The sequence below is a fragment of the Microtus pennsylvanicus genome, chromosome X (assembly GCF_037038515.1).
Source record: "Microtus pennsylvanicus isolate mMicPen1 chromosome X, mMicPen1.hap1, whole genome shotgun sequence".
Classification (NCBI taxonomy): Eukaryota; Metazoa; Chordata; class Mammalia; order Rodentia; family Cricetidae; genus Microtus; species Microtus pennsylvanicus.
In genome coordinates this window covers 23,123,550-23,146,526 of record NC_134601.1, presented here as the reverse complement: position 1 = coordinate 23,146,526, position 22,977 = coordinate 23,123,550, and the positions used below count along the sequence as shown (strand labels likewise).

The following is a 22,977-nucleotide window of genomic DNA, read 5'->3' as shown; positions in this document are numbered from 1 at the left end:
GTACATACATTATTCTTTGTATATGTGAGGTATGGGTAAATATTAGAGCAGAATATGAATTATAATTCCTATTACCCCAAAACAAGCTAATGGAGAATTCACTACTTAGCACATGTTATATTTACAGTATTCAATCTTGCTTCTCAACTACAAATCACCCTCTTAATGAAGCCTGCCTTAACATCCTCAGCAAGTTCCAAAATAAGTTTAATAAGAATTTATACATAAAAACAAGACTATAATAAAAAGTAGTATTTAATGAGTATTGTGTTCTAAATCTTAAATGCTCCCAAAGGCTCATGTTTTTGACCAATTTTCCCTTATAGAATGTTTAGGAAACAGGTTCTCCCCTAAGAGAGACATACATGGATCTAATCTACAAGGGAAGTAAAAGGCAAGATCTCCTGAGTAAATTGGGAGCATGGGGACCATGGGGGAGAGTAGAAGGGAAGTGGGGAGAGAAAGGGAGGGGAACAGAGAAAATTTAAAAAAAAGAAAATGTGTCCTCACTGAATGTAGCAGGCCATCTGAGGTGGCCCACTGAAGATTATGTCTATTCCCTAATTCCTTGGTCTTTGCTTTGCCTCTTAGTCTGTGTTACATGACTTTCACTCATTCCTACCTCCAGAAACTGAATAGCTATGGTGGAATGAAACACTCTGAAACCATTAGTCAAAATATATTTTTCTTTCTTTAAATTGTTCCTGTCAATTTACATTAGTGAAAAGGAAATACATTAAATGTCAAGAATATTCCACAGAAAGCATAGACTATGTAACTTTAGCATGGGGTATCTAATGCCTCATAGGATAAATGAGGTCTAAGCTAAGCATGGTAGAAATATGGATTGGCTCTTTACAGGTAGAAAGTCAGAGAGATGAACCAATGGTGAATAAATGGATTCAACTAATTTACTCATTGTTTATTTTCTAAAATACATAGTTTTGAGCTAAAAGATCTTCGGAATTGTTTTTAGAAATGGTTAACAAAAAGGAACAAAGAGAAACATGCATAAAGTAGAAAAAGGCAATAAAAGCAAGATAAATAAGCAATTCTTTAATACAGCTTATTCTTTGATTCATGGATATGATATTCTGGATCAATGATCATTCTCAGTGGCACAGAAAAATCATAACAAATGAGTCTAGTTTTGGCTGAACAGTGCTCTTTTCTTGTTTTGAGACTAGTCTTCCTATGAAGCCCAGGTTGGTTTCAAGGTTGAAGTCTTCCTTCTGCTGCTTCCCAAGTGTTGAGATTGTAGGCTTGCATTTATCAAGCTCAACTTGATTAGAGAGTGCTTATAAGACAGTTCCTAATCTCTTCAAGAATTCTGAGTTATTCCAAAAATCTTTTTCTACCTTGATTTAGAAAAACATCCAGCACTGTATAGCAGCTGTAATCTTATGAGTGTGCTAATCCAGAACTGTATCCCTTGGAGACTCCTTCCTTGGCCAGCACTTACACCTTCGGTTCTACTTTCCTAGGTCTATGGCAACAATATATAACTAACTGAGAATGACTTACAGCAGGAGTATATTTATTCACAGCACATGAGGAAAGAATTTTGAAATAATAGCCGGCAGGATTGCTTCTTTCTGGAGGCTTGAAGAAGAGCTCATTCTATTCTTGTAGTTTCTGCTGGCTGCCAGTAACGTTTGAGATTGATTACTTGGTTCACACATGTATCACTCTAGTCCCTACTTGTACAGTCTTATCACATTATTTCTGTGTGTCTTTGGTTCCTGTGTTTCATAGAGGTTTCTTAGGAGAATTTAAGATCAATCTTGATCTAGTGTGAACACACTTTAATTTGAATACATCTGCAATGACCCTATTCTATATGATTGTCTCTTGCAAATATCTTATTCACAGAAACAAGGGATCGGGAATTCAATATATTCTGTTGGGTAATACCTTTCGATCCACAACTCTTCCACAGCCAATGGTTAACTGCTTATTTCCCTATGTGGAATTACACAATGTATTTCAAATGATTCATTCCCCACATGTACTGAGTTTTAAACAAGCAAGTTCATACAACACATATACAAAGTTAACTGATTCCAAACTAAATGTCTGCTATCTTGTATAGTTTTGGAAATACTAGAGCTGTCTTAGAAATACATTTTCTACTTCAAATAGTAGGAGGAAGGTAGTACTCTAAAAAAGATACATTAGATCCTGCAGGGAGATTTTAAAAAACTGATTAAAAAAATTGGCTCCTACTTTTAGTTTACAGCCTTGAGGTTTCACAGAATAGAATGTACCGCAATGGAAGGGATCATAAAGATCATCTATTCTAAACAACTCATTTTATAGATGAGGCCTTTGAGGCCGAAAGAGGTTAACTAACTTGCCCACGGCTCACAAAGTTAATTGCAAGGAACATGCAAAGGAAACAAATGAAGGGCACAATTTTAAAGAAATCCAGCTAGTATTTTGCTTTCAAACTGAATATACACTGAATGTTGATGATGTGCTGTGAAGAGATCAGATCAAAGTCTAGCAGTCATGAGCAATTCTGGACTAGGTGCCAAGTCTCTTCATCTTCTCCTTTGCTGTGATCTCTGAAGCTGTACAAGGAAGCAAAATGACTCCCTAATCTTTTTTCCCCACCTGGGGCTTGGGTTTAGTTTCAGTTATCTGGGAAAGCAATACTTTAATAGCAGAAAGGTAATGGGATGCTCTTCTAGCTTTGCTCTTCAGCCTGCTGTAACTCTCTGATGCCCACAACCAAAGGGTAGAGAATCTCCAGAGCAGTAGGCAGGCAGAAAGGACTTACACATTTGCTAGAAAAAGATGAGTATGATCCAAGATTCACCTGTTTTTCAAAAGAAAAATATGCATAATTCCTGATATTTTCAGGAAATAAGAAAGGGTATACTACTTAGTGCAAGCCCAACCAATCCCTGGAAGAACTTATAAGTAAGTCTGCAGGTCAAACCTCCTATTTTTCTAATCCTTTATTTAAAAAAATGATTCATACGTAAAATTGAACTTCCAGTAATGGGATTATGGGTAATCTGCTATTGTTAAAGAACAATATAATATTATGGCATTCTAACCAGACTAAAGATGTAATAAAGCAAAACAAAAAGTATAGAGGTGCTGGAGTTTAGCAAATAAAAGCACTTTCAGCTTTTACAGAGAACCTGTGTTCAGTTCCCATCACACATATGGCAGTTTAAAACCAACGCCCTCCTGTCTGTGGAGTGGAGGCATGCATGTGGTACACATACATACATTCTGGCAAACACACACATGCATAACAATAAATAAGTTTTTTAAACAACAACGAAAGGACACCTGAAGATAATATAAGACATCCCAGGAAGGAACTAAGAATTTATTTATCTCTTTTGTTTCACACAGCACTAAATTATGTATGAATTAATGGAACTGACTTTTCATTTGTCTTGCCTAATATATGGAGAAGCTTACTTCTTGCTCAGAAAATGGAAAAGGTTTAAAATTAAAGTAGAAAAGCACTACTTTTCAAGTACACTATTTTGGGAAACATTGAAAAATTAACTATGTTTCTACTAATTTATTCAGTATTTCATTCAAAATATTCTTTACATAATTACATTTCTCAGAGCTAAGAACTGCAATTCCAAATTATGTGATTTCAAGTACACCTATATGCAAGGATGTGAATTTAGCAAATTTTACCTTCATCAGTTTGAAAATAGAGCTGTAGAGCAATGAAGCAATGTGTTAGAGATTAACAAACACATTTACAAAATAAGAGACTCAGAGAGACAGGAGAATGTCACATTTCTTTGGCGGTTTGACAAATAATTTGACACTGTAATGACCAGTCAATGATGGGTAGAATCTAATTACTGGCTTTCCTAGTCATAAGAATTAAGAGTTGAATGTTCTGATTGCATATACATTGTGGTTTTGAGGGATCTTTATTTACTTTTATCAGTACTGCAAAACTCATTCATGAAATGATCATGCTCACAAGAAAGTTTTAACTTTGGAAAGCTCCACAAATGAATAACTTTTTAGAAGAGAGTCTCCGTTGCACGTCTAATTCACTGACTCATACCCGGAGAACTCACATTTTGTCCCTTTTGATATAGTTGAGGAGAGGAGCTCTTTACTGTAATTTTGTTCATTGCAAACTTCACAAAGATCTCTACTTGGAAAAGCAGACATTAGATAGTTATTAAATATAAATTCTCAACTAATCCCACACTTTACTTCAGTGGTCATACATGCAGAAATCAATGTAAGGATCCAGTAAAAAATTGCTGGGGAAATAATTCTGCATATATTTCAATTTAATAATATTATTTAATTATCTAATTGACTTCCTGAAAGCTCTAAAGCTGATTTACTTGCATAACTTTCCTCCTAATACAATGGATTATGTAATCTGAAAAGAATATTTAAAAAGTATTATTACTTAAGTAATAAGTAATATTACCTATTCAATTAAAAAAATAATTCTATAACTCAGGCTTTTTTGTAGTTATATCTCATACAAATTCTGTAGAAAAGCAATACTAAGCCCTTAAATACTGGTTGAAATTCAGAATTTCAACCCTCAGACTCAGGAGTCATGCAATTCAATATAGATTAGGCAAGGTGCATACAATGGTGGCAGAAAAGACTTTTAGTGTGTACGTTAATCTTTGCTATTTGCTAACATAAGGCCAAGCTGAACTTTGCTAGTTTGTCATGAAAATGCTGGATGGAGAAATGGCTTCAGTGTGATCTTTGGCTTCTCCATCACTAACACTAAACAACCACTCCTCTTGAAACACCGTGAAACACTTAAGCAGAGCTGGTCACTAACCAAATACCAAAGCCCAACATGCATAAGTATTGTTATTTTAACCAAAACATGAATATGACTTTATCAATATTTACATTAATGTGATGTAACATATGTCTAGACACAACCAGATTAATGAGCGAATATGGACATTTCACTTTGAATGGAAGATCCAGATGATAGATTTGTCTTAAATATTACTGTTAATGTGCTGGTTTCCTATAACGCACAATAAAACTCCAAAAGAACCAAACTTTACATAATCATGTACATTTAATATATGCTTAAATATGATTTAATATTTAGAAATATTAATCGTGTTTGGTATTTTTGTCTTTTTCTTTTTTTTTAATGTCCATCCTTTTCCCACTAGGTTTACAGTAGTAGTGCTATTGTATAATTAATTAATTTGGGAAACATTACAGTATTTCCTCAAATGACCTAGAGATGCAACTCGACAACTGAATCTACTTAGCTAGCCTGGTAATTAAAATCTGCACTTGCACTTCAAGACAGCATGGAACTTACACAGGACTGACAACAAGCCATTTTCTTGACTAATAACTGATTGATGGTTCATTCTTAACATGCTTGCAGAAAGACATTAATAAGATTACCCATGCCTCTTTTTTTTTTAAGAAACCTTGCAATATCTACAGATGCTCTCTATTTCAGATGACTCTTAAGTAGCTAAAGACGAATAAAAAAGAACACCTTTCTGCCTCATTAAGGCAATTGCTCAAGCTGTCATTAGCATTACCTCTCTGAAACTGCAGTACATGATGCAGCAGGCCTTGTCTACTGCACAAACTAATGGCACAGAGCTACCTTTTGACAGCAGGACTAAATTTACATATTCAGGGACTAAAGGAAAAATTTACATGAATCAGTATGCTACATTTGGGGGGTTTTCCCCCATTTGAAATGTACCTGTACATTTTGAGGCCTAGTTACTGACAACTATATTCAAAATGAATTAACTGTGTCAAGTCAAACGAGGGGCTTTACCTCTTATTTTGTCCTACCCACTTTTGAGAGAGGAATTGTAAAATATGCTTCAGAAGATAAATAGCAAGTCAAGCCAGAGAAGATGAGACGCTCTGGTTTTCATCCTCAGACCTGCGAGGCTGACTACCTGTCAGATAAGGCTGAAGCTAGGATTATGTCTTGAAAAGCTGACAAACCACAGATTTTTATCACTAAATCAAACCTGCTGGGTTTAAACTCTGTGAACTTTAATTATCCCATATTTAATTAAAAGAACTAGATTAAACTAAAAATGGAGGGCAGGGGGAGGTCCAGGGAAGAGATTCAAGGAGCTGTTAGGGCTGAGGTAATTTCATTTTTTGCAAATCAAATTTCTCGGTTCTAATAAAGCAAAATAAAGTTTACATATAGAGGCGATTCAGGCAATCATTGGACCATATAATGCGAGAGGTTATCGGGCTCATCCCTGAATGACAATTGTCTACTTGTTCTTTTGAGTCTCTGCAGGAAGAGGTTTCTGCATATGTTGGAAGGTTTCACACTGCTAGGGGCTGTTCACCAGAGAATGAGAAAATGAAAACTTTCATACTCCATCAACTAAGAGATGAGTGTATTGAGTGTATTCTGTGTTCTAAAATTTGCATTATTATTAATTTTCTTTTTAGGTAAAACTATAATTACCTGCATTTTAAGACTGTATTGCTTCTTAGAAGAATAATTATACTACTTAAGCAGTAAGAACTCATAGATCATCTCTTCCAGCAGTTGACAAACTTTTTTATTTGGCAGCAAATGTTTTGGGTTTTAAAGGATATAGGGTCTCTGTCATAACTGCTCAACTCTGCCATAAATAATATGTAATGGATGAATGTGGCTAGGTTCCCAAACTTTTGCTTACCCTTATTAGGGTTGTTTTCTAGTCATTTCAAGTTTGGCCAGGATTTGTACTTCTATATGTCAGTGTGTCATCTCCTAATGTATTCTACATATAAATCATTATGAAGGGAATAGAAAGTGGTGTAAAACAGAGACACTTCACAATGATTGGAAATCAAGCTCCCCCTAATAAAGAACTGCCAAATAATCTGAAACAGCATGTAACAAAGGGCTATAATGTGAGGGATAGCCCATGGGATTAAAAGAGGACATGGTTATAGTGGCTATTATAGAGGAACTGGAACAGGATTCATGTTTAACTAATTACACCAGCAGGAACCGACCGCACTTATGTAAATGGAGAAGAGACAGAAAGAGCACTCCAAGTGGGGGAAATATGATGACCCATTTATGGGGAAGTAGAAGAGCCTGTCTAAGCAGAATCAATTAGAGAAATTAATTCATTCACTCAGCAGATAAGTATTGATCACTTCTCTGTGCGTTAGGCGTTATGCTAAACATAAAAGGGTCTGTGATGTGTTATGTGCAATTCTTGTATTGTCATCACTTGGTCTTGTTAGAAGGACAAATGAGTAAACAATTACAATTCAGGACAAAATATGATCAGGTGTTTGATGACTGAAAGCTAAAGCCTTATGAAAACATCTGGGATAATTTTTAAAAAATTATGACAGTTCTCAATACCCCATTCATTTACATTTAAGATAGCAATCTATGATTTAAAACTTAAAAGAAGTGCAACTGCTAAAGAACAATCTTTTTCTTTTGTAGTCTCTCCCAGGACTTCCACAATGGCCTTTGCTACAGAAGTGCTAAAAACTATATGAATTTCTAATAAGGAATTTTCAGAAACCATTTCAAGAATAGTTATAATCCTAAATATGACAGGGATTATTGTCTTATTGGTTTGTGTCACTGAAATTGAGCATTGTGGCACTGGACCTAAAAACTGCCACATACCTGTCTGAAAGACTTTTCAGCAATGAGGTAAATGACTAGGAAAAAGCCTAGAATATTTTTTTTCATCAAAGATCTTTAAAAAAGGATTTATAACTACCTGCATGAGATGACTCAAGATCAATAATTTTTGGAGCACGGTGCAAATCTTCAACTCTTTTATTTGAAAAGTCTTAAAAGAATTTCAATGAATATTTCTACCTGTTAATCAGTAACTTTAAAAAATAAACTGGTATTACTAGTCCTATTTGTGGCAAGAACTAAAAATCTAGCTAGAAGTGTTCCTGACCTGTAGTAATATGAGCGGCGGTGGCGGGGCTGCGTCCCCAAACACCCCAGCCGCCTGCCCTGCCCGGCTAGCTTATGCCCCGAAATAATTACATGGACACTGTATTCTTTTAAACACTGCTCTGGCCCATTTCTAATCATCTGTGTAGCGCCCCTAGGTGCGCTTACCGGGAAGATTCTAGCCTAAGTCCATCCTGGGTCGGAGCTGGGGCATGGTGTGCGTCTTCCCTGGAGCAGGTAGCATGGTGTCTCTCCTGCGTCTGCTCCGGAGAGCGGAGCTGTGGAGTCTGACCTCACTTCCTCTTCCTCTGGGCGTTCTGTTCTGTTTACTCCACCCACCTAAGGGTGGGCCTATCAAATGGGCCTAGCAGTTTCTTTATTGCTTAGCCAAAGGAATCAACAAATTGATATATGACACTCCCACATCACTGACCATATGACCAGAGAAACTAGTGATTCTCCAAGTGAAAGGCAACAATATAAGGAAATCCCATGTTGTTTAAAATCAGACAAACTGGTATTCAGATTCCAATTCAATTATTTACTAAGTGTGAACTTGGAAAAGCTACTTAACTTCTTTAAGCCTCCCTTCCTTCACCTCTAAACTAGAGAAGATTAAAACCGATGCTCTGGCATATTGGGTAGATGTAATGAGATGCTTTACCTAAGAGACATGTCTACCTAAGAAACTCAAGACACTGTAGAGCCCAACTTCCTTTCTTTAGTGGAAGCTCTACCTCAATTGTTTTTAGGGTACTGAGCATGAGCAACAAGAACAAAGATGTCATTTGCTGTGTAAAAGACACAGGTAAACTCAGATAGCATAAAAGAGGGAACAGGCCTATATATGGCTAACTTTTCTGCTAGGGTTATTGTAGGTAGGATATGAGCAGTGTTAGTTAACAATCAATTCAACTAGAATCTAAACGTGTAACCACATTTTCACACTCATTGTAAAGTTCTCTGTCAGAGACCACAGAATCTAAATGTGTAACTGCATTTTTCATACTCATTTAAAAATTATCTTTGTCTTAGCTTGACCTTTTTTTCTTTTTGCTTTGGATTTTTTTTTTTTTTGAGAAAAGAGTAGCTTTGACTGTCCTGGACCTCACTCTGTAGACCAGGCTAGCCTTGAAATCAAAGATACACGTACTCTCAAGTGCTGGAGTTAACGGCATGTGCCACCACTTCCTGGTCCTATATCCCTCTTTAGAAGGCAGAGTCCTTAGTGATGGGAAATGGTGAGAAAAATTAGAGGAAAACAAAATTTTCCCAGAAATGCCTCTATTTTCTACAATAGTTAAGAAATAGCCTATGCATTTTTGTGCCATTGGGATGTTGGAATACCAATACTGCCTCTGTTTAAGAATACATCATTCATGCTTCTGTACTCAGCACAAGAATGAGACTTCTTTAGGAAAGATTATATTTGAAAGGCTCTCTGAACTAGAACAAGTATATCCCTTCTGTTAATAACAGCTATCGTGGCCTGGGAATATGTTCTGCTGTTCTGTTCCCTTCTTAACCTGAACATGTCATACATATTGGAGTTGAGCACATTGCATGGATTTTTTAAAAATATATATATTCTTAAATCTTCGTTACGTAGCATTATCTCCAAATTGTCTATCTTTGTTTGCCATTAAATGTACATTCACTAATGCTACTGTCCAGTGAATAAATTCTGAATGGATTAATTGTGAAATCAAGGTTATATTTCTCTACATAAAATCAATAAGAATACCAAAATATCATTGTTCAGTAACAATAGGCGTGATCCTCATACACGCTAAGAGAGGAAATATTTAAGTACTGTACCAATTAATTGCAACCACTTTAGTAAAACACCTAGGGTATTTCTGGTTCTTTCATATTCCTGACGTTCTGCAAAGTTTGCACTCATTTGAATATAGCGGAAGTATATATTATTCATTAATGCATACATTTGTAATATATGTGACAAAACATGCCAATCTCACGGCTTTTGTCTTTATATAAAATAACTTCAAAAATAAAACATTTAAAAAAAACATATTCAGAAGCTAGCGGTCATCTTGAAACTATCTTTTATATGCTGATTAATGCATACCACAGCATAGACATAGAGGGTCAAATGAATGGATGCTAGAAGTATAAATTTGTAGAATACATTTCTTTCTAAATTCTATACATTCTTCCAAAGTATATGCTTAATTAGTTACCATGAAGTCTAAAGTATTAAGGGGTGTATAGCATATATTTCACAGAAAGAAAATAACTCAGTGATGTTACTATGTTATCAAAACTCTTGCTATTCAATTATCATAATAAGTCATGTTGTATAATATAACTGCTCAATCCAGTTTGAAACAGGAATCATTCACTTCTATTGGTGATCAGGGGTTAATATTTATTTTACAGGAATAATGTATTATGGTAGAAAAGAAGAAAAAATAGAAAACTTATTTGAGACATCCCACCCCATGGAATGTCTCATGCGGACAATCTCTGAATACAGAAGGCTGAGTTGGGGGAATCAAGGCTAACCAGAAGTCTATTGCAAGTTACAAGTCAGCCTCAGTGACAGAGGGAGAGCAGGTGTCTATGAACAAAGAAAGAAAGAATCCAGATTAAATCACAAATAGTGTGTTCTAGTTAGTTTATGGTTGAGTTGATAAACATAAAATTTGAGTAAAGCAAAGCACAGATTATATGTATTTTGATCACACTGTTTATCATGAAGTTGGGTTGAATACATTACATAGTAAAGGAATGAACTGGTTATTGCCAGTGCTCCAATTCCAGATGCATTCCTGTTTATTTCTTTGGAAAGTAATAAGTTAATGAATAGGTGCTACTTTCTAAGATATGGATGTCCTTCACTATTAGAATCTATTGAATTTTGCATTGAATACATATTCATGAACGTGCACTCTTCTCAAAACAGGGGTTTAGACAGTCTACTCCATTAAACATAAGTTTATTTTTCTCCCAGGTGTCATCCAGGGAATCAACATTCTGGTCAGTGGCCTTTTCATGATGTTTGTCCTATTAGAGGCCACCTGGAAATAAAACCAACTGATGTTTAATGGAATAAATTTTTAAAATCTCAACTCAGAAAAGGCATTGTTTCATGAAAAACTAATTAATTCAAAATGTTAGAAATGAATATAAATTCCTTAATAAAACTGTAAAGCTGGAAGCAATGAAATCAAGAGTTAAACAAAAGTATATAATTTATTTTTTATTATATACTGACAGTCTATTGATCTCACTAATAATTGGCACCTGTATATGATCATCAACCTGGTATTTTCCTGGTTGAACTATTTACTTTCATTGCCCTCTTAGGGTTTCATGCATATTTGATGAGGACAACTGCACTGTCAATTTGTTTCAGTTGCAACGGTTATGAAAAACAGTTATTTGTGTCCTGGTGGAGTGATCAGTCATACGGATATACTCTCAGTACACAAGCAATCATATAAGTAGCTAATGAGAACTGACTAATATTTTAGTGTTAAATAAAACCTCTGAATCTTGGTTCCCTTTAAAAATAACTAATTATTATTACTATTAAAAAAACTATTTATGGGGCTGGAGAGAAGACTCAGTGATCAGAAGTATTATTTGTTCTTCCAGAAGACCTGGATTTGGTTCCTAGCACCCACATGGTGGCTTCCAACCGTTTGTGACTCCAGTCCTATGAAATCCTATGCCCTCTTCTGGCCTCCACAGGCACTGCATGCACAAAGCATACAAACATTGTAGACAAAATACCCATATGCATAAAATAAAAAACAATCTTTAAAAAAAACCCTAATTTGGAACACTCCATGTTAAAAAAAATGGCAAAATTAAACTGAAATAACGCTCTTGTTAAATGTAAAATACACATGACAATACAAAAGAAATATAATGAATAGTTTTTTCAAGTTTTGTTAGATGAAGGAGGAGAATTGAGATAGTGAAGACTATATACATGATTTTTTTGTATTCAGCTAAAAGCAACCGATATTTGAACAACTTCAGTTTCTGTCACTATGGGAAGTTACCAGAGTTAATGCATATGACACAAGCCCCTACTTCCTTACAGATTTGGATACTAGTGTACATTGAAAAAATTCTATCCTGTTCATCAGAGATGATCATGATGATTATTATGAGTAGTGGTCATGTTTATAAGTGACAATAGCCAAAGGCCTATATTTAGAATATTATAATAGTCTATTGTTATATCTCTGGCAAAAACTCTCTCTGGGATGGACTGTATGATGGCAGTAAAGACATAATGTACATGAATCCTAAGTGAAAAAATTTCCCTTCATTTTTTTAAAATGTATTTTCATGACAGCTTGGTATGATTGACAGTTCTTACACACTGATCTAATGAACCTTCAGCCTGGAAGCCTTCACACATTTCCTGATAAGCAGTGAACTAAGTTTTACTATAGGCATCATTCCTAAGCCCCAGTGATCTGACTAAAGTGACATAGCCTCCAAATACCACTGTGAACATTTATTGCAGTCCAGTTGCAGTAAGAATGTTATTAACTAATTTTCCCCCCAGATTTTATAACCTTTCTACAAACCAACACATATCACTGTATTTTGGGCTTAGATTAAATATTTAATTGCTTATAGTTTATGGAAAATGTGCTAGAATTTTGCTTCTGCTAATATTTTGCAAAGGGGTAAACTATGATATATGAAAATGCCATATAGACACATGTGTTTATGCCAATCATTTGCTTATTGTCTTGTAAACTATTAAATACATTCTAAAAAATTATATATACATATACATACATACATACATTCATACATACATACATACATACTGTGGGACTAGGAGAAGGCTCAGTGGTTAAAGCACTCAACACCAAGTCTGAAAACATGAGTTCAATTCCCAGGACCCACAGAGTGAAATGAGAACACAGACTCCCGCAAGTTGTCTTCTGATATCCTTGTTGTTCCTTGGCATGACTGCGTGCACATGTGCACACACACATGCAATGAATAAGTCAATACATAATTTTAATTGAAATATATTGTTTACCCAGTGATTTTAGGTGTCACTTCTTTCTTGGACATTAGAGCCATCTTACATGAACTATAAAGAAGACAGGATACAACACCAGTATAGGAATGACTTAGAACTGCACTTAACACCAAAAATATGCCCCTTACAAAGCAATCTGCCAGAAAGAGGGTAATAACAAAAGAGGATTAGTATAGAATTGGCAAGTGACTTCTTTGGAATTCAATGAATATTATGGAACTTTAGTACACCAGATGCTGTGGTTAACATGGTAAACTTGTCAAAATATTTTTATGATGAAATTTTGACATTTCATATTCTCAGATTAATTAAAACATTCATTCATTGCTCTAAGTCAGAGATGAAGCAAAATGTAGTAATGATATATAAGGTATCTAACAGGAATGCTGTGAGAACTAAAATAGTTACTGTATGGCACAAACATTAATAGCTATTGAATTGCTGGAGGAATTTGTCCTAAGAACACGGGGTCTAGGGCAAAACAAAAGGAGAAACAACAAAAACAACAAGGATCAGAGCCGAATTGAATTTCTGTCACTAAAAGTTGGAATTAAAACCTAAGAGTTCATACAAGTTTGTACTCCCAACAGCAGTGGAGGGGTGTTCCCCTTACTCCACATCTTCTCCAGCATAAGCTGTCACCAGTGTTTTAGAGCTTAGGCATTGTGACAGGCATAAGATGGTATCTTAGAGTGGTTTTGAGTTGCATTTCCCTGTTGACTAAGGATGTTGAGCAATTCCTTAAATGTCTTTCGGCCATTTGAGATTCTTCTGTTACAAATTCTCTCTTTAAATCTGCAACCCATTTTTAAAATTGGATTATTTGGAATTCCATGTCTATTTTCTTGAGTTCATTATATATTTTGGAGATCAGCCTTCTGTCAGATGTGGGGTTGGTGAAGATCCTTTTCCATTTTGGGGGGTGCCGTTTTGTCTTATTTACCATGTCCTTTGCTTACAGAAGCTTCTCAGTTTCAAGAGGTCCCATTTATTAATAGTTACCCTCAGTGTCTGTGCTACTGGTGTTATATTTAGGAAGTGATCTCCTATGCCAATGCATTCAAGGCAACTTCCTACTATCTCTTTTATGAGGTTCAGGTAACTGAATTTATATTGAGGTCTTTGATCCACTTGAACTTGAGTTTTGTGCATGGGGATAGATAAGGATCTGTTTGCAATCTTTTACATGTCAACGACCAGTTATGCCAGCACCATTTGTTAAAGAGACCTTTTTTGTCCATTGTATAATTTTGGTATGTTTGTCAAAAATCAGGTGTTCATAGGTACATGGATTAATGTCTGGGTCTTCAATTCAATTCCATTGATTCACATGTCTGTTTTTATGCTGATACCAAGCTGATTTTACTACTATAGCTGTATAGCAGAGCTTGAAGTCAGAGATGGTGGTGCCTCCGGAAGATTTTTTATTGTACAAGATTGTTTTGGCTATCCTGTGTTTTTGTTTGTTTGTTTGTTTGCTTTTCCATATAAAGTTGAGTATTGTTCTTTTGAGATCTGAGAAGAATCATGTTGGGATTTTGAAAAGTATTGCACTGGATCTGTAGACTGCTTTTGGTAAGATTGCCATGTTTACTACATTGATCATACCTATCCAAGAACAAGGAAGATTTTTGCATTTTATGATATCTTCTTCAATTTCTTTCCTCATTGACTTAAAGGTCTTATTATACAGGTCTTTCAATTACTTGTTGAATTAGAGTTATCCTAAGATATTTTGTTTATTGTGGCTTTTATAAAGGGTTTCTCTTTCATCCCACTTATCATTTGCATGGTGTTTTTTTCGAAAACTGGGAATCAATCTACCTTAACACCAGCAATACCATCTTTGGGCATATACCCAATCATAACACAAGAACACTTGTTCAACTATGTTCATAGCAGCATTATTCATAATAGCCAGAATCTGGAAACAAGTTAGATGCCCCTCAACTGAAAAATGGATAAAGAAAATGTGGTACATTTATACAATGGAGTATTACTCAGCAGTAAAAAACAATGACATAATGAAATTTGCAGACAAATGAATGGAACTAAAAAATCTTCCTAAGTAAGGTAACCCAGATCCAGAAAGACAAACACAATATGTACTTACTCATAAGTGGATATTAGATGTAAAACAAAAAATAAGTAGACTACAATCCACAGCCCCAGAGAAGCTAGGTAACAAGGAGGACCCTAATAAAGACACACATTGATTACCCTAGGAAGGGAAAATAGATAAGATCTCCTGAGTAAACTGGGGGTGGAGGGAAAAGGAAAGAGGATGGGGGATGGGAACATGGGGGAACGGGGGGGGGGGTTGAATTGGGAGAGGGACAGATAGTGAGAGCAAGAGACATCTTGACAGAGGGGGCCATTATGGGGTTAGGGAGAAACCTGGTGCTAGGGAAATTCGCAGGAATGCACAAAGCTGATCCCAGCTAAAACTCCTAGCAATAGTGGACAGGGTTGCTGAACTGGCCTTCTCCTGTAATCAGATTGGTGACTACCCTAATTGTCATCACAGAACCTTCATCCAGTAACTGATGGAAGCAGATGCAGAGATCCACAGCCAAGCATTGCGCCAAGCTCCTGAAGTTCAGTCGAAGAGAGGGAGAAGGGATTATATAAAAAAGGGAGGTCAAGATCATGATGGGGAAACCCAGTGGGCTAGATAACCTGAGCTAGTGGGAGCTCAGGGACTCTGGACTGACATCTGGGAGCCTGCATGGGACTGAACTAGGCCCTCTGAAAGTGGGTACAGTTGTGTGGCTTGGTCTGTTTTAAGGACCCTTGGCAATGTGACCAGGATTTATACTTTGTGCATAAACTGGCTTTGGAGCCCAGTCCCTATGGTGGGATACCTTGCTCAGTCTTGGTGCAGAGGGGAGGAACTAAGTCCTGCCTGAACTTGATATACGAGGCTTAGTGCTTAGTTGACTCCCCTCTCTGAAGAGCTGATGGGGTAGATGGGGTGAAGGGTAGATGGGTGAAGTGGGAGGAGGGGAGGGAGTGGGAACTGTAATTGGTATAAAAAATGAATAAAAAATTTAAAATAAAAAATATGAAATCCTGCCCCCCAAAGGCCCAAGAGTACATTAGAGGATAGAAGTGGCAGCTGGGCGTGGTGGCACACATCTTTAGTGCCAGTATTTAGGAGGCAGTGGTAGAGGCAGGTGGATCTCTGTGAGTTCAAGGCCAGCCTGTTCTACAAAGTTCTAAGACAGCCGGTAAGAAACCCTGTTTTGAAAAACCACAAAAGGGGGGGGGGAAGTGGTGGTAATGAAACCAAAGTGAGTAAAATCTCTACCAAAACAGTAGCTGTGGAGGAAAGCAGCACTAACTTGAATTGAGAGCAAGGATCGTATTTCCAGAAATCTAGATCCAGATGTGATATATTTCCTGCCTTAAATTCCCTTAAGCCTCTCTGTAGGTCTTCAATAAACACTCAGTTTAAATAGCTTTCTGGCCTTGCAATCAGAAGAGACTTAATTAAGTAAAATGTTTATTAATATTTCTTTAACTACTCATATAACAATTAAAAGTAATTACAGATACAGAGCCTAGAAGATAAGGGATGCCCTAGACACTTCCTTTCTTAAATATACTTCTCAAACAAATACCTTTCCTGTGCTGTCAATGCAATACACTCGTAACTTTCTGGGTCAAAGTGCTTAATCACCATCTTATCACAGGGAACTTAATGGCATAGGTCTAAAGAACGAGTAATTAATCATTCTATATCCATTTAGCATCTTTGGATTCCTTTTGTTTAACATGGTAGATAATAGTTTAAGCTTATATTCTTCCAATTAAAATGTGAAAATGTTCTTTACTGAGGTCCTTTACCCTTCCAATGCTGATGAAACTCTAGAGCACATTGTATAATTACCACCTTGAAAATACTTCTGAAAGCAGTGAAACCGTAACCTGAGCACAAACCAGAAGAAAAATAAGACTGCTGCAAATTGTAAACAGCTTCAGATGATTTATAGGAAAAGAACTCTACAAAGCTTCCTTAATGGTAGGATATAAACAGTTTTTACTGCTATTTAGTTAAATGATAATTATAAAACTCATTGAACTGAATGAGAATTAGGATTGTCAGACAAATGCTTGTAAGGGGTTAATTAATTCATATGAACCACACGGCTCAGCTGAAAATGGGTTCATTATTCTAAACCACTAACATTGTCTGCTCCTTAGTACTGCCCTCCTTTCGCCATTTCATTCAGCCTACTGCACCCCCTCCCTAGGAGTAAATGTCAGAAGACAGAATATTTCAAAGGAAATGTGAGCTAAAAGCATTTTGCAAGGGTACATCAGGGGTACAAAGATGTCTTCTGGAACACTGAAATGGAAAGATCATTTATTAGTACACCATGGTTAAGAACATCCCAAAGGGTTCAATATTTTCATTATGCACACAAATAGACCCCCTCCTTTTTTTCAAATGCCTCATTACAGCTAAGCCTGGAGCTTTTTTAAAAAAAGCTTTCCTCTGAAATTATTAATAATATAAAGTTCCCTACAGGCTAAGCGTATTATTACAGTCAAAATACATCAATATGTATATATACGTATATACTTATATACTCTCTTTCATACTATTTTAAATAACAAAGTATTTAGTGAGAACAGTACAGAATTTATAAGATATACACAGAGAAGCCTAGAGGAAGATGGCAATATTTCAGACTCTCAGGAAACAGCTCTTGAAGCTTATTAGGTGGGTGTAGGAGACTGTAATAGGATTATGAGTTTTGGTTTAGCCTGTCCATCATTTCAAAATCCCCATAACTAAAGGGAATATCTTCATAGGGGTCTGAGTTTAATATTGAAGCTGCTTTATTTAATTCTTCCTATTTTATAATACTGAGTGCTAATTAGTTCCATCCACTTTCTTTAGGCTTGTCAATAAGGCAACTTGGAAGCCAAGAACCTGCTGAATTATGGATTAACCAGTTCTGTAACCGCATATTCAAGCAACCTAGTTAGCTGCTCCGAGGTGGAATGGTATTATAGGCACAGGAAAGCATAAAATATCCTTTTGTTATCTTCCACTTAAAAGTAGTACAATTACTCCCTGCAAGTAAACTGTTTATTTGCGGTATATTAACGAACACTTTAGATACATAAAAGCTAAGATAATAGTTACTTTTAAGTGTCTGAAGAACCAATTAGATTCAGAATATCCTCAATATCTGCTGCTAAAAATGACAAAATAGTCTTGTTTCTTGCTTTCTTCTTTTACAAATGTAAAGGCAGCAAAGATTGAAATGTTGACACTGAGGCTTGACTATAAAGTCTACCTTCACTTTTAATGAACCTTCACTCCCGTCTCTCTGAGCCTTCCTGCCACTTTCCAACCTTAGTGTTCCAATGGACTCCTTCCTAATCCAGATGTAATCTGGACCCAGCCCTTCAGTCTCTTAAATTCTGGAATCTGGAGTGTTAAGGATAGATTGAAATTGTACTCTCATTCTGGAATGAGTTTACTGACATCCAAAGGTTAAACAACTGGTGTGCAGGCAGACAAGTGAGATTAGTTAAATGAACTCAAGCTTTTGACTTTTTTGTCTAAAATGCCTTCATTTCTGTTTGTTATAACCAGTCCTTTCCACTATGGCGAGACTTGCAGCCCCAACTAGGTTACTGAGGTACCCCTTCATAGTCCTGGAATACCCTCCCAAAGACATTAGTCTTCTTAGCTATGAGGAATTAAGCTGTCATTAAGACCGCACAAAATTTGATTTGTGTAACTATTGTGTAAATCTTGCTTGCTGCCAAACTATGCTCACACTTCCTCTGTATCCACAGGCTATTTTTTTTTCTTATTTCTTTTCACCCTTTCTCATTTTATTAGTTCATTGATAATTTCATATGATTATTTTGATCATATTTCTCCCTAATCTTACCATATACATCTTCTTCCATACCTGGCCAAATTTTGTATTCCTCTTTTAGCTCAGCACGTAAAGTTTGTGCTGCCCATATAATCTTGGATGTGTGGTTTTTCCACTGGAGCTTGGTTAACCTACCAGGGGACACACCCTTAAAGAAAAGCGACTCTGTCTCCCATCTGCTAACAGTTAAGGACAATCTGGATTTCGACTGTTTTATGAATGAGTCTATACCACAAGTTTCACTATTTGCCTTCACTTACATAGCAATACTGCACGTTCCTCTGTTAAAGACATCTCTCCATTACCTCTCCCAAAGCTCAACACTTCTCTAATTATCCCTTCCTTTATTAGTATCTCCAATCTGTTCCTCTTTACTCTTACCTTTAAAGCAGTTGTTCAGGGGCTAGAGAGATGGCTCAAAGGTTAAGAATACTTGCTTGTCTTACAGAGGATCCGAGTTGGGTTCCCTCATAACTGCCTATAATTGATGCTCCAGGAGGACCCAACACTATCCTCTAGCCCACTCTGGCACTAGGTTCACACACGCACATACCTGCACACAAGAACACACATATACACACAAAACACAAAAACAGATTAAATTAAAAAAAAAACATTATAATTGTGTGTATGTGGGATGTGTTGTGAATGTAGGAATATATTGTAGAATATTATTTTATGATGTGTTACATTTGTTTATGCTGTGGAACATTTATTTTAACTATGTAATGATCTGTTGTATTCTTTTATGCTGCATTTGTTTAACTCTGTGAAGCTGTGTTACTTTGCATGTCTAAAACACCTGTTGGTCTAATAAAGAGAGGAACGGCCAATAGCAGGAGAAAGGATAGCTGTGGGTAGCAGGGAGAGAGAATAAGTAGGAAAAGAAATCTGGGAGGAGAAGGAATAAGAAAAGGAGGAGAGGAGGATGCTAGGGGCCAGCCACCCAGCCACCCAATCACCCACAGAGTAAGAGTTAAAGGAAGATACAGAAGAAAGAAAAGGAAAAAGCCCAGAGGCAAAAGGTAATTGGGATAAGATCAGAAAAGGTGGCTAGAAAAAAAGGTAAGGCCAGGCATTCATAAGAAATAATAGGATTTCTTATGTGATTTATTTGGAAGGTGGGTGGTATGTTCCCACCAAAAATCAAATGAGTAATACAAACAAAAATTTTAGCATTCCAACGTGGGGGCAAAGTAAAAGAAACACAATAGGTATGTGGATGTTACAGCATGCATGTGAAGTCAGAGAAAAACTGTCGTGTCAGTTCTTTCCTTCCATATTTACATCGCTTCCAGGGATCAAACTCAAATTGTAAATCTTACACAGCAAACAATTTTATCCATTAAATAATCTTCCAGCCCTACTCTTGCCCATTCTCAATCAAAATCATAAAATAATTGATAATAGTAATAGGAGAAATCATATAACCATAACTGTCCAGTACTGGGTGTTCCAAAAAACTCTTCTCAAGTATTTTACAGGCATGTACTTTTCTCATAGTAATACATGAGGCCATTGTATGATTTTCATGAGCGTTCCCCAAATGTCTATAAGTTGACTCTACTCAAGAAATAACCTACCTGTCTTATCCACTATTACAAAACAAACAGACAAAGACAGAGAGACAGATACACACACACACACACACACACACACACACACACACACACACACACACACACTCGGTCTTACATGGGGTTTTGAAATCTCCAAGCCCACCCCAGTACCTTACCTCTTCCAATAAGGCCACACCTCATCCTTCCCAACAACTGCAGACCAAGCATTCAAAAATATGAACCTATAGGAGCCATTCGCATTCAAACTGTCACATACATGTTCTCATGTAATTAAAGAGGCAAACATCATTAAGCTGTTTTATAAAGACATTAATACCTTCCTCAAGGCCTTAAATTTTATAAATAACACCATAGGGATTAACATTCAATATATAAATTTATAGGGTAGGGAATCACAAACATTCAGACCACAGCAACACTGAAAAACTCTTGTAGAGAGTCTCCCATGATTATAACTGACATTATAAGCAGATTTTCTAGTCGCAGTGAAGCCTGAAACAGTGTCTTGACAACAATCTAAGACAGACAGTGAGATAGTTCAGCTAAGTTGAACCTAAATCTCACAGAAATTCTAAAATTGTTTTCATAATTTTACACTACTATGCTTTGATGTTAATATGTTTTAGGGTAATTGTTAATACAAAGAGCAACATTACAGTTTGAATATGAAATGTTACCCATAGCCTCAGTATTAGATACTTTGTTTCCAAGATAATGGTGCTGTTTTAAAAAGGGGTGGGGACTTGAGGTAGATGCCTAGCAGGAGAAAAAAAAATAACAAAGAGCCAGTATTTTATATTAGGCTGCTCCCTATCTGTCTTAGTTAGGGTTTCTATTGCTGTGAAGAGACATTATGACCATGGTAGCTCCTATAAAGGATTAACATTTAATTGGGATGGCTTACAGTATCAGAGGTTTAGTCCATTGTTATCATGGTGGGGAAAATGGTGGCTTGCACAAAGACATGGTGCTGGAGAAGGAGCTGAGGGTTCTATGTATTTATCCACAGTTAACAGGTAGTGAACTGAGAATAGCTTAAGCAAAGGAGACTTCAAAGCCCAACCCCCGCCACAGTAACAGACTTCCTCAAACCCAGACACACTTACTCCAACAAAACCACACCTCCTAATAGTGCTATTTCCCATGAGCTTATGAGGGCAACTACATTTAAACTACCACACTATCTGTCCATGCTTCCTGTCTGCCATGAACTAAACTTCTCAGCACTCCCGAGTTTCTGTACCATGATGACTCATGCCTCTAAAACCATGAACTAAAATAAATCTTCCCTTAATTTGTTACTATCAGCTATTTGTTTATAGCCAAAGCAACTAACAGAGAGAAGAAAGGGGAAGGCATAATTTTAAAATCAGAACAATGATAATGACTAAATTTTTTTTTTAGTTCTCAATCAAAACTGAAATTTAAAAAGTAGTACACAATCAGAACAATATGAACACTTACCAGACTTTTTTTAACTACAATTTTTGGGCATGATACAGGATTAACAGAGTTTTGTTATGTTAGAAATTCTTATCTTTTATATATACCTAAAGAATCACTCACAAATAAAACCTGTAATGCCAGATATTCCCTTCAAAATATTCAAGGGTAGGTATATAAATTGTCTACAGATTGACCATTGTCAAAGCTGGATGCTTAGTTCATAAGGGTTCTTCACATTATTGTAATTTGTACATACTTAAAAATTTCAATACAGAGTAATGGAGAGAAAAAAAGGTACATAGTAAAGGAGAGAAAAAAGGTCATTGACTGGAACCTCACATTAGATGAAGCAATTTTAATCAAGTCACCAAGCTACAAAGGGCACAGTTCCAATAGTCACCTGAGCTTCATAATCAAGAGCTAGCACATGAAATCCCATGCAATGTGCACTTGATCCTTTAAAATACACACAAGGCTAGATTTTTTTTTTACTCATTTGGTTTATTCATGTCTTTTTGCCTCAGCAACATATAGCTTGAAGATATTTTTCTTATATTTTTATTTCCTTTTACTAATGTTTGACCTTTAAGTAGAAAGAAAAAACAATCAAATTCAAAATGAAATAGTAAAGGAAAAATTAATATGATTCTAAAGGAGGTAGGAAAAATGAGGTAGGGAAGGCAAAATTTGTTTCAGGCGGAGACCCCGAGGGAAAGTAAGGCAAACTGAATGAGCTAGTCATCACTGAGGTTTCCAATGAAGAGGGTAAAAGAAATATTACTGTTTGTTTTTGTTGTTGTTTTTTGTTTGTTTTCTTTTTTTTGTTTTTTGTTTTTTTTTGCTTTTTCAAGACAGCTTTTCACTATGTAGCTTTTGCTGTCCTGGAATTCACTATGTAAACCAGCTGGCCTTGAACTCTCAGAGATCTACCTACCTGCTTCTATCTTCTAATTGCTGGGATTAAAGGCATGAGCCATGAAGCTCAACTGGGAAATCTTAAACAACTACCAAGGCATTTGAATAAGTAAACGAGGAATGAGAAGGCTAATCAGTGATTAAGGTACAACTAATGCCATAGACAAGTGT

General features: G+C 36.2%; 1 protein-coding gene across 3 annotated transcripts in view; it reads right to left on the bottom strand.

Annotated features, from left to right (window-relative positions):
* Window positions 1–22,977, bottom strand: part of Diaph2 (diaphanous related formin 2) — a 736,918-nt gene that overhangs the window by 91,572 nt on the left and 622,369 nt on the right. The window lies entirely within an intron of this gene.